Here is a 17,189-nt window from a genome sequence, read left to right on the forward strand (position 1 = left end):
AAAGTCGTGAAACTATGCATATTTCCTCAGAATGACTTTTTCATCTGTATGAAAAAATTATTTGACGTCTTTGGAAGCTGCAACTTAAAAATACAATAATGATTCCCTTTGTAAGGTCATTTAAAAAAATCACCACGGTAAAACCATTCAAGCTATCCAAAATCCATTCACAATTTAAGTTCCTATCAGAAATACTGATGTGTGTTCAGAGTTTTGTGAAATTCTAAGTATGTTATTTGCCTCAAAATCACCTGAGAAGTATTCCAGTTTGACATGTTGCCACGCCAACAATTTTTTAGATATCAATATCCCCCTTGCAGATTTATATCGGCTGTGTTTTAACATTATTCTGATGAAGTTTGAAGCAAATCGAGTAATAATAAGATGCTGAATTCAAATCATTTTGAAAATGACACACTTCCTGCTGCCAGTTGGTGGCGCTATAACTTTGACTCCTAATAGTCACATATATGCGATCGACATCATACAACGAATAATCTGATGAAGTTTGATTAAAATCAGGAAATGTATGTGGACGATATTAGACACTTCCTGTTTCTCATTTCTCGCCATAATTTCAACGCCTCGCCACGAGCAAACCGTTCGAGATATCAAAAATCCCCTGGCAATTTTTCATCCCCAGTGTCTTGAGATCATGTTGACCGAGTTTGGCGGCAATCGAGAAAAAAACCTATGACAAGTATTTCAAATTCCAGAGCATGCGCTTTTTACATAACTCTAAATAGCTGACTTCCTGTTGGGTGGAGCCTATGACATGCAATACGCAAGTTTTTCGGCACAATGAGATCTATATGTGTACTGAGTTTCTTATGAATATGTGCAAGTATGTGTGAGCTATACATCAACATTTCTGACTGTGTTCCAGGGGGCGCCGTAGAGCCCCTGTGCCACGCCCGGGTCCCAGCCTCTGCAGGCTCCTAAAGGCCACAGATTCCAAAGTGTGCGCAAATTTTCAAGAGTTTTTGAGTATGTTAAGGACCCCAAAAGCACCCACAACTTTGACGAAAAATTTGAATACTAAACCCGAAATAGCCAACTTCCTGTTGGGCGGAGCCTATGATATGCAATACAAAAGTTGTTTGGATTGATGAGATTTATATGTGTACCGAGTTTCATACGTCTACGAGCAAGAGTGTATGATATATGGCCCTCCATATTCCAGGGGGCGCTGTAGAGCCCCTGTGCCACGCCCGTGTATCAGTCTCTGCCCGGCCCTAATGGCCGCAGGTTCCAATCTGTGTGCCAATTTTCAAGACTTTTTAAGCACGTTAAGGGCCCCAAAAGCCCCCGAGACGTTGGAAAAAAAAAAAAAAAATAATAATAATAATAATAAAAAATAATCCTAAGGAAAACAATAGGCCTCTCGCCCTTTGGGCTTGAGCCCTAATAATAATAATTAAAGCTGCAAGCAGCGATGAACGGGCCCTCGCACCCGGGCTCACTGCCATCGTGTGGCTTTAGTAAAAAGGTGAACGTTGAGAAATATGCATTTAAACTCATAAATATAAGTGCAATATATCAAAGTTTATTCCATATGTGTGCCAATCTTCCTGTTGCCAGCAGGTGGCGCTATCGTTATAATGGAATATTGGCCTTCCGATGTGTTCAAGCCAGGACTCTTATCACACATGTGAAGTTTGGGCAAGATCGGACATTTTATGCCTGAGTTATAACATCTTTTATTCCCATGGCGAGACATCGAACTTCGTCATGGCGACATGGACACGCCTTTTAACAAAAACTCAAGATCTTCACAACTAAACATCACACAGGCCTTTAGATTAGACTGACCACAAAAAAGACATTGATGTCATAAAATTTCTGGGAGTAGTTTGTCTCAGTGTAAAATATGTCACTTCCAGTTGCCAATAGGTGGCGCTATGACTATAACTGAATATTGGCATGTAGATCTGTTCAGGTGAAGAGTCTTATCAAAAATGTGAAGTTTGGGGCAGATTGGACATTGTATGTGTGAGTTATAGCACCATCATTTTTCATGGCGAATCATCGAAATTTGTCAGGCCGCCATGGACACGCCCTTTAACGAAACCTCAATTCCTTCGCAATTTAACATCGCAAAGGGCTTTAGATTACACTGACCAAGTTTGGTGTTGATCTGAATAAATCTCTAGGAGGAGTTCATTAAAATACAACCCCTGAAAATGACAAAAACAACACCAATTTTGCAGGGAAAATAAAAAATAACCGACTTCCTGTTGGGATTCGGATTTCGTACCAGGAGACTTTTTTGTAGCTATTGGTGTGTTACATATGTTAACCGATTTTCGTACATGTACATGACATGTAGCTCGAGGCGCACTCCATTGAAAATGTATAGGTGGCGCTATCGAGCCATTTTGCCACACCCAATGGAATATTAGCCTCCAGATGTGTTCAGGTCAGGACTCTTATCAAACATTTGAAGTTTGGGCAAGATCTTATATTTTATGACTGAGTTACAACAACTTCTACTCCCATGGCGAGACATCGAACTTTGACATGGCGCCATGGACACGCCCTTTAACGAAAACTCAAGATCTTCTCAATTTAACATCTTACAGGCCTTTAGATTAGACTAACGACAAAAAAGACATTGATGTCAAAAATTTCTAGGAGTAGTTTGTTGCAGCGTAAAATATGTCACTTCCTGTTGCCAATAGGTGGCGCTATGACTGTAACTGAATATGGTCGTGTCAAACTGTTCAGGACAGGAGTCTCATCAAACATGTGAAGTTTGGGGCAGATTGGTCATTGTATGTCTGAGTTATAGCAACTTCCTGTTTCATGGCGAATCATCGAAATTCGCCAGGCCGCCACACACAGGCCCTTCAACGAAAACTCAAAAGCTTCGCAATTTAACATCGCAAAGGCCTTTAGATTAGGCATACCAAATTTGGTGTTGATCTGAATTAATCTCTAGGAGGAGTTCGTTAAAATACAACGCATGGAAATGACAAAAATGACACAAAATTTGCTCATAATATTAGAAATAACCGACTTCCTGTCTGGTTTCGGATTTTGCTCCAAGAGACTTTTTTGTAGGTATTGGAGAGTTACATGTGTATACCGATTTTCATACATGTACATGAAACGTAGCTCGAGGCGCACACCGTTGAACGTGTATAGGTGGCGCTGTTGAGCCATTTTGCCACACCCACTTCTGAAACCCATATCAGACGTAAATTTTCGCCAGTTCTGAGGTGTGTGCAAAGTTTCATGACTTTTCGAGCTTGTTTAGGCCCTCAAAAATGCGATTCATCTTAGAGAAGAAGAATAATAATAATAATTAAAGCTGCAAGCAGCGATGATCGGGCCCTCGCACCCGGGCTCACCGCCAGCAAGCGGCTTTAGTAAAAAAAGCGAACGGCGAGAAATATGCATTTAAAGTCGTAAATATAAGTGGAATATGTCAAAGTCATTTATATGTGCCAATCTTCTTTTTGCCAGCAGGTGGCGCTATCATTATAATGGAATATTTTCCTTCAGATGTGTTCAGGCCAAGACTCTTATCAAACATTTGAAGTTTGGGGAAGATCGAATATTTTATGCCTGAGTTACAACAACTTCTCTTCCTATGGCGAGACATCAATTTTGTCATGGCGCCATGGACACGACCTTTAACAAAAACTCAAGATAGACTGACCACGAAAAAGACATTAATGTCAAAAAATTTCTAGGAGTAGTTTGTCGCAGTGTAAAATATGACACTTCCTGTTGCCAATAGGGGGCACTATATATCTTTGTTGTTCTGTCCTTTCATCTGCTCACTGCATTTGTTAACTGTGTCTTACAAGTGGTTTTTAAAAGTAAAAATTACTTCAATTTCAGTCTCTTTCAATATAAGTGTTTATATAAATGTTAATTAAAGCTTAGTTAAAATATTTTAATACATTATTAATAATATTTTTTTTATTACATTTTTATTTTAAAAATAGTTTATGTACTGTGAAAAAACATAAATAATAATATTTTTAATGATAGGAATAACTAACATAAAAAAGATTAATAAATTATCTGAAAAATAGATTGTTCATTGTTAGTTCATGTTAGTTAATGCATTAACTAATGTAAACCAAAGAGAGCTTATTCGCACTTTTCATGATCTATAACCATTTTTAAAAATACTTTTATTGATCTATAAACATTTCTGAAATTATTATATAAAACTATATTACCAGTAAAATTCATTAGCTTTTTAAAATACATATTGTTTTACTTTGAAAGATTTTTATAAATGATTTAAATGCTTTATAGACGTTTCTAAAACAATTATTTAAAAGTAATCCTATAGCTCCATCTGGTGGTGGCCATGATAGGTATTACACACTGCACGTTTGGTGTTGCTATCTGAACCAGTCCGAATGAAGCGTTCCTAAATGGAGCAGGAGAACAGGACAGACTGTGCATATGCCTATGCAAGGCCAGGTTCACAAGCTCTATCTGTAATGCATATTTTTTTCAGAGCCCATGTTAATGGATCAGAGCATTCACACTGCACATGGTAAAAGATGTGAACAGAAAAGGTTAGAAGTAGAAAGGTGTGAAAAGAATGAATATCTAGCGCATGAGCATAGAGAGAGTTGTGAGTGCACAGGACACAGTTTGAGCAGAGGAAACGAGTTTTAAGTGCGCGCACGCTCTCCGAGCAAAAGCAGCATGTATCAGAGCGTTTTTTGTCAAAGTAAAGGAAATGTGCACGCAAGCGGAGAGATTCATGCTCGCACATTATTTTAATGTGTTTTTGCGTAACAATAACATGCTCTCGCTACTGCGTCTGCACCACATACACATACTGTATACACTCTGCAAACAGTGAACCTGTATAATCTATAACAAATCTATTTCAACACCTGAAGCATCGCTACAATGAGCTCAATGACCAATGCATGACAAGAAGACATGCCTAAAAATTCAGCACTCCTGAATATGAGTATTTCACTTCCAGCCATCGAGGACAATTATATATATCACTCATAAATCATGAAATACCAGATCTATAGTATTTATTAAGATTGATGTGATTTGAAATTGGTAAAATGTACTTGGAAAAAAATGTCATCAGAATATCAACGTGCCTTATTATTATGTACTTTGTGAAAAAGCATTTTTAACAATTTTATTGATCTATAAGCATTTGTAAAATATGTTTGCCTGCATTACAGCTTAGTCTTTATCTGTGAGCTGAACTGTTTTACTGTTAAATCAGCAAGATTGTGTAAATTCAGGTCATGTCATGTCATGTCACAGAATGGCTGTCATAGGTCAGTATCAAATAAGTTTAAAATTATTATCAGAATAAAAAAATATATACAAGTCATCGTGTATGTATTTTTAAAATCTTTTTTTATTTTGCAATTTACATAATTCTTAACCTAATTATATAAAATCATTTTGTCTGAGCCCTACAAATTGTACTAGGTTTTTTTCGTCCCTAAAAATGATAGAAAATGATAGAGAGATTTCTTAAGCTGTAATGATGAAAAAAATCAACAACACACAATTACAGTTTTTTTTCTGGTGATTAAAGAGATGTTAACTCTCTCTCTCTCTCCCTATCTCTCTCTCTCTCTGTCAGGCAGGTCCTCAAGCACCCCCCCCCCCTTTCCCTCACACAGAGACAATGCCAGAGAGTGAGATCAGATGTCTGACAGTTTTATAATTTTATTTTAATCTTACAGTGTTGTAAAGTCGTGAAACTATGCATATTTCCTCAGAATCGCATGTTCTCTAAATGAAAAATGGTTTTGAAATGTTTGGAAGCTGCAATTTAAAAATACCAGACAATTAATGTTTCCCTTTTTACTGTTATTTCAAAAAATCACCACGGCAAAACCGTTCAAGCTATCCAAAATCCATTCGCAATTTAAGTTCCTCAATGTTTTTTCAACATGTAGACAAAGTTTGGTGTGTATAGTGCACTTCCCCTGTGAGGAGTATGCATTAATTCACAGCCGAATTTGCCAAAAATACATATTCAAATCAAAATAGCTGACTTCCTGTTGGTCGTAGCTTATGACTGTGAATTAGAAAATTGTCCGTCTTGATAAGAACAATTTATGTACCAAGTTTGGTGTCTGTAGCTAAAACTAACCCCCCCACTTTTGACAAAAGGTGGCGCTATAGAGTGCCTCCATCACATCCTTTTAAAAGCTTATGCCATTGTCTAGATATCATTAATACGGATATGTGTTCTGAGTTTAATGTAAATCTGAGCTTGTTGTCTGCCTCAAAATCACCATAACAGAATATTCAAGTTTGACACGTTGCCATGGCAACACTATATTAGATATCAGTATACCCACAACAGATTTACATCAGCTGTATTTTGTCATTATTCTGATGAAGTTTGAAGCAAATCGAGTAAAAATAAGACGCTGAATTAAAAGAATTTTGAAAATGACACACTTCCTGCTGCCAGTTGGTGGCGCTGTAACTTTGACACCTTATAGTTACATATATGCGAGTAACATATTACAATGAACAAACCGATGAAGTTTGATGAAACTCAGGAAATGTATGCGGATGTTATTAGGCACTTCCTGTTTCAAATTTTGTGCCCTAATTTCAACGCCTCACCACGGGCGAACCGTTCGAGATATCAAAAATCCCCTCGCAATTTTTCATCCTCAATGTCTTGAGATCATGTTCACCAAGTTTTGTGGCAAACGGGTGGAAAACCTCAGAGGAGTATTTCAAATTCCAGAGCATGCTTTTTTTAAACAGCCCTGAATAGCTGACTTCCTGTTGGGCGGAGCCTATGACATAGAGCGTGAAAGTTGTTCGGCTCAATGAGATCTATAAGTGTACTGAGTTTCATATAAATACATGCAAGTATGTGTGAGCTATGGTTCAGGATTTTCTGACGGTGTTCCAGGGGGCGCTGTAGAGCTCCTATGCCACGCCCGGGTTCCAGTCTCTGCGGCGACCTGATGGCCGCAGGTTCCAATGTGTATGCCAATTTTCAAGAGTTTTTGAGTATGTTAAGGCCCCCAAAAACCCCCGGAAGGTTAAAAAAAAAATAAAAATAATAAGAATAATCCTTAGGGGAACAATAGGGCCCTGCGCCCATTGGCTCGGGCCCTAATAATAATAAACGGAGCAATTCCAAGAGGGTCCTCACACCATCGGTGCTCGGGCCCTAATTAAAGCTGCAAGCAGCGATGAACGGGCCCTCGCACCCGGGCTCACCGGCAGCGAGTGGCTTTAGTTAATAGGTGAACGGTGAGAAATATGCATTTAAACTCATAAATATAAGTAGAATATATCAATGTTTATTCCATATATGTGCCAATCTTCCTGTTGCCAGCAGGTGACGCTATCATCATAATGGAATATTGGCCTTCAGATGTGTTCAGGGCAGGACTTTTATCGAACATGTGAGGTTTGGGGAGGATTGGACACTTTATGCCTGAGTTACAACAACATCCTATTTCATGGCGAAACAATGAAATTTGTCAGGCCACCATGGACACGCCCTTTAACGAAACCTCAAGATCTTCGCAATTTAAGATCGCAAAAGGCTTTAGATTACACTGACCAAGTTTAGTGTTGATCTGAATAAATATCTAGGAGGAGTTCGTTAAAGTACAACCCCTGAAAATGGCCAAAACAACACTAATTTTGTAGAGAAAATTCCAAATAACTGACTTCCTGTTGGGATTCAGACTTCGTACCAAGAGACTTTTTCGTAGATATTGGTGTGTTACATGTGTGTACCGATTCTTGTACATGTACGTGAAACATAGCTCAAGGCGCACTCCGTTTAAAGTGTATACGCACTCCGTTGAAAGTGTATAGGTGGCGCTATTGAGCCATTTTGCCACACTCGATGGAATATTGGCTTTCAAATCTGTTCAGGCCAGGACCCTTATCACACAAGTTAAATTTGGGCAAGATCGGACATTTTATGCCTGAGTTATAACATCTTTTATTCCCATGGCGAGACATCGAACTTCATCATGGCGCCATGGACACACCTTTTAACAAAAACTCAAGATATTCGCAACTAAACATCACACAGGTCTTTAGATTAGACTGACCACAAAAAAGACATTGATGTCATAAAATTTCTAGGAGTAGTTTGTCACAGTGTAAAATATGTAACTTCCTGTTGCCAATAGGTGGCGCTATGACTATAACTGAATATTGGCATGTAGATCTGTTCAGGTCAAGAGTCTTATCCAACATGTGAAGTTTGGGGCAGATTGGACATTGTATGTCTGAGTTACAGCAACTTCCTTTTTCATGGCGAAACATCGAAATTTTTCAGGCCGCCATGGACCCGCCCTTTAACGAAACCTCAAGTCCTTCGCAATTTATTATCGCAAAGGGCTTTAGATTACACTGACCAAGTTTGATGTTGATCTGAATAAATCTCTAGGAGGAGTTCGTTAAAGTACAACCCCTGAAAATGGCAAAAACAACAGCAATTTTGAAGGGAAAATTCAAAATAACCGACTTCCTGTTGGGATCCGGATTTCGTACCAAGAGACTTTTTTGTAGGTATTGGAGTGTTACATGTGTGTACCAATTTTTGTACATGTACGTGAAACATAGCTCGAGGCGCACTCCGTTGAAAGTGTATAGGTGGCGCTATAGAGCCATTCTGCCACACCCGGTGGAATATTGGCCTGCAGATCTGTTCAGGCCAGGACTCTTATCACACATGTGAAGTTTGGGGAAGATCGGACATTTTATGCCTGAGTTATAACATCTTTTATTCCCATGGCGAGACATCGAACTTCGTCGCGGCGCCATGAACAAGCCTTTTAACGAAAACTCAAGATCTTCACAACTGAACATCGCACAGGCCTTTAGATTAGACTGACCACAAAAAAGACATTGATGTCATAAAATTTCTAAGAGTAGTTCGTCGCAGCATAAAATATGTCACTTCCTGTTGCCAATAGGTGGCGCTATGACTATAACTGAATATGGGCATGTCAATCTGTTCAGGTTCGGAGTCTCATCAAACATGTGAAGTTTGGGGCAGATTGGTCATTGTATGTGTGAGTTATAGCAACTTCATTTTTCATGGCGAATCATCGAAATTCGCCAGGCCGCCACGGACACGCCCTTCAACGAAAAGTCAGGATCTTCGCAATTTAACATCGCAAAGGCCTTTAGATTAGGCATACCAAATTTGGTGTTGATTTGAAGAACTCTCTAGGAGGAGTTCGTTAAAATACAACACATGGAAATGACCAAAATTACACAAAATATGCTCATAATATTAAAAATAACCGACTTCCTGTTGGGTTTAGAATTTCGCTCCAAGAGTCTTTTTTGTAGGTATTGGTGTGTTACATATGTGTGCCAATTTTCGTGCATGTACGTGAAACATAGCTGGAAGGCTGTTGATTTTCTTGGTATAGGTGGCGCTGTCGAGCCATTTTGCCACACCCTCTTCTGAATCCTATATCAGACGAAAATTTTCACCAGGTTTGACGAGTGTGCAAAGTTTCATGACTTTTTGAGCATGTTAAAGCCCTCAAAAATGCGATTCATTCGGGAGAAGAAGAAGAAGAAGAAGAAGAATAATAATAATATTAAAGCTGCAAGCAGCGATGATCGGGCCCTCGCACCCGGGCTCACCGCCAGCAAGCGGCTTTAGTAAAAAAAGCGAACGGCGAGAAATATGCATTTAAAGTCGTAAATATAAGTGGAATATGTCAAAGTCATTTATATGTGCCAATCTTCTTTTTGCCAGCAGGTGGCGCTATCATTATAATGGAATATTTTCCTTCAGATGTGTTCAGGCCAAGACTCTTATCAAACATTTGAAGTTTGGGGAAGATCGAATATTTTATGCCTGAGTTACAACAACTTCTCTTCCTATGGCGAGACATCAATTTTGTCATGGCGCCATGGACACGACCTTTAACAAAAACTCAAGATAGACTGACCACGAAAAAGACATTAATGTCAAAAAATTTCTAGGAGTAGTTTGTCGCAGTGTAAAATATGACACTTCCTGTTGCCAATAGGGGGCACTATATATCTTTGTTGTTCTGTCCTTTCATCTGCTCACTGCATTTGTTAACTGTGTCTTACAAGTGGTTTTTAAAAGTAAAAATTACTTCAATTTCAGTCTCTTTCAATATAAGTGTTTATATAAATGTTAATTAAAGCTTAGTTAAAATATTTTAATACATTATTAATAATATTTTTTTTATTACATTTTTATTTTAAAAATAGTTTATGTACTGTGAAAAAACATAAATAATAATATTTTTAATGATAGGAATAACTAACATAAAAAAGATTAATAAATTATCTGAAAAATAGATTGTTCATTGTTAGTTCATGTTAGTTAATGCATTAACTAATGTAAACCAAAGAGAGCTTATTCGCACTTTTCATGATCTATAACCATTTTTAAAAATACTTTTATTGATCTATAAACATTTCTGAAATTATTATATAAAACTATATTACCAGTAAAATTCATTAGCTTTTTAAAATACATATTGTTTTACTTTGAAAGATTTTTATAAATGATTTAAATGCTTTATAGACGTTTCTAAAACAATTATTTAAAAGTAATCCTATAGCTCCATCTGGTGGTGGCCATGATAGGTATTACACACTGCACGTTTGGTGTTGCTATCTGAACCAGTCCGAATGAAGCGTTCCTAAATGGAGCAGGAGAACAGGACAGACTGTGCATATGCCTATGCAAGGCCAGGTTCACAAGCTCTATCTGTAATGCATATTTTTTTCAGAGCCCATGTTAATGGATCAGAGCATTCACACTGCACATGGTAAAAGATGTGAACAGAAAAGGTTAGAAGTAGAAAGGTGTGAAAAGAATGAATATCTAGCGCATGAGCATAGAGAGAGTTGTGAGTGCACAGGACACAGTTTGAGCAGAGGAAACGAGTTTTAAGTGCGCGCACGCTCTCCGAGCAAAAGCAGCATGTATCAGAGCGTTTTTTGTCAAAGTAAAGGAAATGTGCACGCAAGCGGAGAGATTCATGCTCGCACATTATTTTAATGTGTTTTTGCGTAACAATAACATGCTCTCGCTACTGCGTCTGCACCACATACACATACTGTATACACTCTGCAAACAGTGAACCTGTATAATCTATAACAAATCTATTTCAACACCTGAAGCATCGCTACAATGAGCTCAATGACCAATGCATGACAAGAAGACATGCCTAAAAATTCAGCACTCCTGAATATGAGTATTTCACTTCCAGCCATCGAGGACAATTATATATATCACTCATAAATCATGAAATACCAGATCTATAGTATTTATTAAGATTGATGTGATTTGAAATTGGTAAAATGTACTTGGAAAAAAATGTCATCAGAATATCAACGTGCCTTATTATTATGTACTTTGTGAAAAAGCATTTTTAACAATTTTATTGATCTATAAGCATTTGTAAAATATGTTTGCCTGCATTACAGCTTAGTCTTTATCTGTGAGCTGAACTGTTTTACTGTTAAATCAGCAAGATTGTGTAAATTCAGGTCATGTCATGTCATGTCACAGAATGGCTGTCATAGGTCAGTATCAAATAAGTTTAAAATTATTATCAGAATAAAAAAATATATACAAGTCATCGTGTATGTATTTTTAAAATCTTTTTTTATTTTGCAATTTACATAATTCTTAACCTAATTATATAAAATCATTTTGTCTGAGCCCTACAAATTGTACTAGGTTTTTTTCGTCCCTAAAAATGATAGAAAATGATAGAGAGATTTCTTAAGCTGTAATGATGAAAAAAATCAACAACACACAATTACAGTTTTTTTTCTGGTGATTAAAGAGATGTTAACTCTCTCTCTCTCTCCCTATCTCTCTCTCTCTCTGTCAGGCAGGTCCTCAAGCACCCCCCCCCCCCCTTTCCCTCACACAGAGACAATGCCAGAGAGTGAGATCAGATGTCTGACAGTTTTATAATTTTATTTTAATCTTACAGTGTTGTAAAGTCGTGAAACTATGCATATTTCCTCAGAATCGCATGTTCTCTAAATGAAAAATGGTTTTGAAATGTTTGGAAGCTGCAATTTAAAAATACCAGACAATTAATGTTTCCCTTTTTACTGTTATTTCAAAAAATCACCACGGCAAAACCGTTCAAGCTATCCAAAATCCATTCGCAATTTAAGTTCCTCAATGTTTTTTCAACATGTAGACAAAGTTTGGTGTGTATAGTGCACTTCCCCTGTGAGGAGTATGCATTAATTCACAGCCGAATTTGCCAAAAATACATATTCAAATCAAAATAGCTGACTTCCTGTTGGTCGTAGCTTATGACTGTGAATTAGAAAATTGTCCGTCTTGATAAGAACAATTTATGTACCAAGTTTGGTGTCTGTAGCTAAAACTAACCCCCCCACTTTTGACAAAAGGTGGCGCTATAGAGTGCCTCCATCACATCCTTTTAAAAGCTTATGCCATTGTCTAGATATCATTAATACGGATATGTGTTCTGAGTTTAATGTAAATCTGAGCTTGTTGTCTGCCTCAAAATCACCATAACAGAATATTCAAGTTTGACACGTTGCCATGGCAACACTATATTAGATATCAGTATACCCACAACAGATTTACATCAGCTGTATTTTGTCATTATTCTGATGAAGTTTGAAGCAAATCGAGTAAAAATAAGACGCTGAATTAAAAGAATTTTGAAAATGACACACTTCCTGCTGCCAGTTGGTGGCGCTGTAACTTTGACACCTTATAGTTACATATATGCGAGTAACATATTACAATGAACAAACCGATGAAGTTTGATGAAACTCAGGAAATGTATGCGGATGTTATTAGGCACTTCCTGTTTCAAATTTTGTGCCCTAATTTCAACGCCTCACCACGGGCGAACCGTTCGAGATATCAAAAATCCCCTCGCAATTTTTCATCCTCAATGTCTTGAGATCATGTTCACCAAGTTTTGTGGCAAACGGGTGGAAAACCTCAGAGGAGTATTTCAAATTCCAGAGCATGCTTTTTTTAAACAGCCCTGAATAGCTGACTTCCTGTTGGGCGGAGCCTATGACATAGAGCGTGAAAGTTGTTCGGCTCAATGAGATCTATAAGTGTACTGAGTTTCATATAAATACATGCAAGTATGTGTGAGCTATGGTTCAGGATTTTCTGACGGTGTTCCAGGGGGCGCTGTAGAGCTCCTATGCCACGCCCGGGTTCCAGTCTCTGCGGCGACCTGATGGCCGCAGGTTCCAATGTGTATGCCAATTTTCAAGAGTTTTTGAGTATGTTAAGGCCCCCAAAAACCCCCGGAAGGTTAAAAAAAAAATAAAAATAATAAGAATAATCCTTAGGGGAACAATAGGGCCCTGCGCCCATTGGCTCGGGCCCTAAAAAAACAAAGCAGATACAAGAGGGTCCTCGCACCTCGGTGCTCAGGCCCTAATAATAATAATAATAATAATAATAAACGGAGCAATTCCAAGAGGGTCCTCACACCATCGGTGCTCGGGCCCTAATAATAAACAAAGCAGATACAAGAGGGTCCTCGCACCTCGGTGCTCGGGCCCTAATAATAAACAAAGCAGATACAAGAGGGTCCTCGCACCTCGGTGCTCGGGCCCTAATAATAAACGGAGCAATTCCAATAGGGTCCTCACACCATCGGTGCTCGGGCCCTAATAAACGGAGCAATTCCAATAGGGTCCTCGCACTGCAGTGCTCGGGCCCTAATAAACGGAGCAATTCCAATAGGGTCCTCGCACTGCAGTGCTCGGGCCCTAATAATAATAATAATAAACGAAGCAGATACAATAGGGTCCTCACACCTTCGGTGCCGGGCCCTAATAATAATAATAAACGGAGCAATTCCAAGAGGGTCCTCGCACCATCGGTTCTCGGTCCCTAATAAACGGAGCAATTCCAATAGGGTCCTCGCACTGCAGTGCTCGGTCCCTAATAAACGGAGCAATTCCAATAGGGTCCTCGCACTTCAGTGCTCGGGCCCTAATAAATGGAGCAATTCCAATAGGGTCCTCGCACTCCAGTGCTCGGGCCCTAATAACTAGAAATAACTAGAATATATACAGAATATTGTATATATAGAATATATACAATAACTAGAAATTTGATGCAGCCTTGATCTGACGCAAGAAGCAGGTAATTTGTAATTTTAACAAGTGCAGTTTCTGTGCTTTGGTGGGGCCTGAAACCTGACTGAAATTCTTCATACAGATCATTTTTGTGCAGGAAGGTGCTCAATTGAGCAGACACAATTTTTTCTAAAATTTTAGACATAAATGGAAGATTTGAAATAGGCCTATAATTTGCTAGTTCACTAGGATCTAGTTTTTGTTTCTTAATAAAAGGCTTAATAACTGCCAGCTTGAATGGTTTTGGGACGTGACCTAAAGATAACGACGAGTTAATGATATTGAGAAGTGGTTCTTCAGCTACAGGTAACAACCTCTTTCAGTAATTTAGTGGGTACAGGATATAATATACATGTTGTTGGTTTAGATACAGTGATGAGTTTATTTAGCTCTTCCTGTCCTATATTTGTAAAGCACTGCAGGTTATCTTTGGGTGCGATGGATGAAACTGAAGTGTTAGACACTGTAGAATCTACATTCGCTATTGTATTTCTAATGTTATCTATTTTATCAGTGAAGAAATTCATAAAGTCATTACTATTAACCTTGATGGAATATTTGAATCACGTAGCGTCTGTTAATTTGTTAATTTAGCCACTGTGCTAAATAAAAACCTTGAATTGTTTTGTTTATTTTCAATGAGTTTGTGGGTATGCTCTGCCCTAGCAGTTTTTAGCGCCTGTCTATAGCTGGACATACTGTTTTTCAATGCAATTATAAAAACTTCCAAGTTAGTTTTTCTTAATTTGCGTTCAAGACTATGAGTTACTTTCTTGAGAGAGTGAGTATTACTGTTATACCAGGGCACAGTATGTTTTTCTCTAACCTTTTTCAATTGGATGGGGGCAACAGATTCTAATGTAATTGAAAAAATAGTGTTGTCCATGTTGTCAGTCATTTCGTCTAATTCATGTGTATTTTTGGGTACAAATAGCAGTTGAGATAGATCAGGCAGGTTATTTGCGAATCTGTCTTTGGTGGCTGGAACAATAGTTCTGCCCAGACGGTAATGCTGAGACATATAGTTAATATCAGTGATATGCAGCATGCATGATACAAGGAAATTGTCTGTAATATCATCACATTGAGGTACGATATCTATATCAGTAAGATCGATTCCAAGTGATATAATTAAATCTAGTGTATGATTAAAACAATGAGTGGGCCCGGTGACATTTTGCTTGACTCCAAAGGAGTTTATTAGGTCAGTAAACGCAAGTCCTAATGCATCATTTGTATTATCAACGTGAATATTAAAATCCCCCATGATTAGCGCCTTATCAACTGTAACCAGAAGGTCTGAGAGGAAATCTGCAAATTCTTTTAGGAATTCTGTATATGACCCTGGTGGTCTATACACAGTAGCCAGAGCAAGAGATACATTAGATTTCTTTTGCATGTCAGGCCATGTAACATTAAGCAGAAGTATTTCGAATGAGTTAAACCTGTATCCTGTTTTCTGGGTAACATTGATAATATCACTATATATTGTTGCAACACCTTTGCCACGACCAGTCTGACTCATGCTTATAACAGTAGTTTGGTGGAGTAGACTCATTTAGACCAAAATAATAATTTGCTTTTAGCCAGGTTTCAGTCAAGCAGAGTACATCAAAACTTTTATCTGTGATCATTTCATTTAAAATTAACTGCTTTGGGTGTGAGTGATCTAATATTTATGAGCCCAAACTTTAAAGATTGTTTTTGTTCATTTACTTTACATGTTTCTGGTTTAATCACGATAAGATTTTGTTCTAGATCCTACATTAAATTTATATTTTGACCTCACTATTCGGGGAACAGACACAGTCTTAATAGATTGTACAGTGCAAGTACTTCTATCATTTAAGCAGGTGGAACAAAAGTCATCATAATAGTTATTTGAGAATTGTCTTACTAGTCACATGGAGCGAAGTGTCCTGGAGATGTTGTCAGAGAGCAGCTCCGCTCCGACTCTGCTGGGGATGCAGGCCATCAGCGCGAAACAGCCTAGGATGCTCCCAGAAAAGATTCCAGTTATTAACAAATAGCAGTTTCTGTTCTTTACACCATGACAACAACCATTCATTTAAAGCAACAAGTCTACTGAACTTTCCGTGTCCTCGTCGATACGTGGGCAGTGGTCCTGACACGACGATGGTCACCGCGTGCGTCGTGCTGCGAACCGTCTCGATCAGGCTGCTGAAGTCCCTTTTTCAGTGTCTCCGTCTGCTGCAGCGAGGTGTTGTTAACCCCGGCGTGAAGCACGACCACTCTGTGGATCTCTTCGGCCTTCAGGATCGCGGGTATCTGCGCAGAAACATCGAGAACTCGAGCACCAGGCAAACAATGAGTGTGCACTTTACCTTCAGCTAACGTAGCACGGACGTGTCGGACGATGGAGTCTCCAATGATCACAGCGTCGCATCTTGTCTCACGGAGGGGAACGAAGCGGTTCGGTGTGGAGATCTCGAAGACCGGAGGGGGAGAAGTCATCGCCCGGGGCCTGGCTCGCGTCCTCCACTGTGGATGCACCCAGGGTCCATGGTGTCCCGGCGCCGGAGTGAAGGACATCTGGGATCACGTCCTGGGTGCACCGGGCCTGTGCAGAGAAACACAAGGAGTAGACGTGGTGGGACTGTTAACAGCATGCTGTATACTTAACCCGGACTTGTGAGCATCAGCCCAAGATGATTTCAGCACGGCTCTCCGCTCTCTCAGCTGGGCCTGCCTCACCTCCAGGTCGCAAATCTGCTTTCCCAGGGCCTCGAGCTCGAGCTTCATTCGGTGCCCAACGTGTCCTCGCCTGCAATCAAAGGTAGACATTCATCTGCCATTAAAGCAACTAACAGTGAGTACAGCAGTGGTAATGTGTGTGAATAGAGTATTAGCAATGTAAGCGCAGTTAGCTGCAACCACGCCACTGATGCTAACAGGCTATAAGCTAATAGCGGACCCAGGAGATCAAAATTAAACTAGTGATAACGAGCCGCTCTGATTGTTTTTGTTGTAGAATACAATAGAGGATATATTCACACGTTATATAAACGGAAACGATGGTGTTTAAAATTAATTTTTAAGAT

At 38.9% G+C, this 17,189-nt stretch overlaps 1 protein-coding gene across 4 annotated transcripts in view; it reads right to left on the minus strand.

Annotated features, from left to right (window-relative positions):
- The window catches only part of LOC127962245 (uncharacterized), a 211,841-nt gene extending 194,926 nt beyond the window's left edge, over nt 1–16,915 (minus strand). For 2 of the 4 annotated variants that reach the window (XR_008154539.1, XM_052561789.1), the window contains exon 1: nt 16,025–16,830. The gene's annotated coding sequence lies outside the window, so the exon portion shown is untranslated. The other 2 variants (XM_052561790.1, XM_052561791.1) reach the window with 2 other exon arrangements.
- Nucleotides 16,916–17,189: the final 274 nt, after the last annotated feature.

This window comes from Carassius gibelio, chromosome B7 (assembly GCF_023724105.1).
Source record: "Carassius gibelio isolate Cgi1373 ecotype wild population from Czech Republic chromosome B7, carGib1.2-hapl.c, whole genome shotgun sequence".
NCBI lineage: Eukaryota > Metazoa > Chordata > Actinopteri > Cypriniformes > Cyprinidae > Carassius > Carassius gibelio.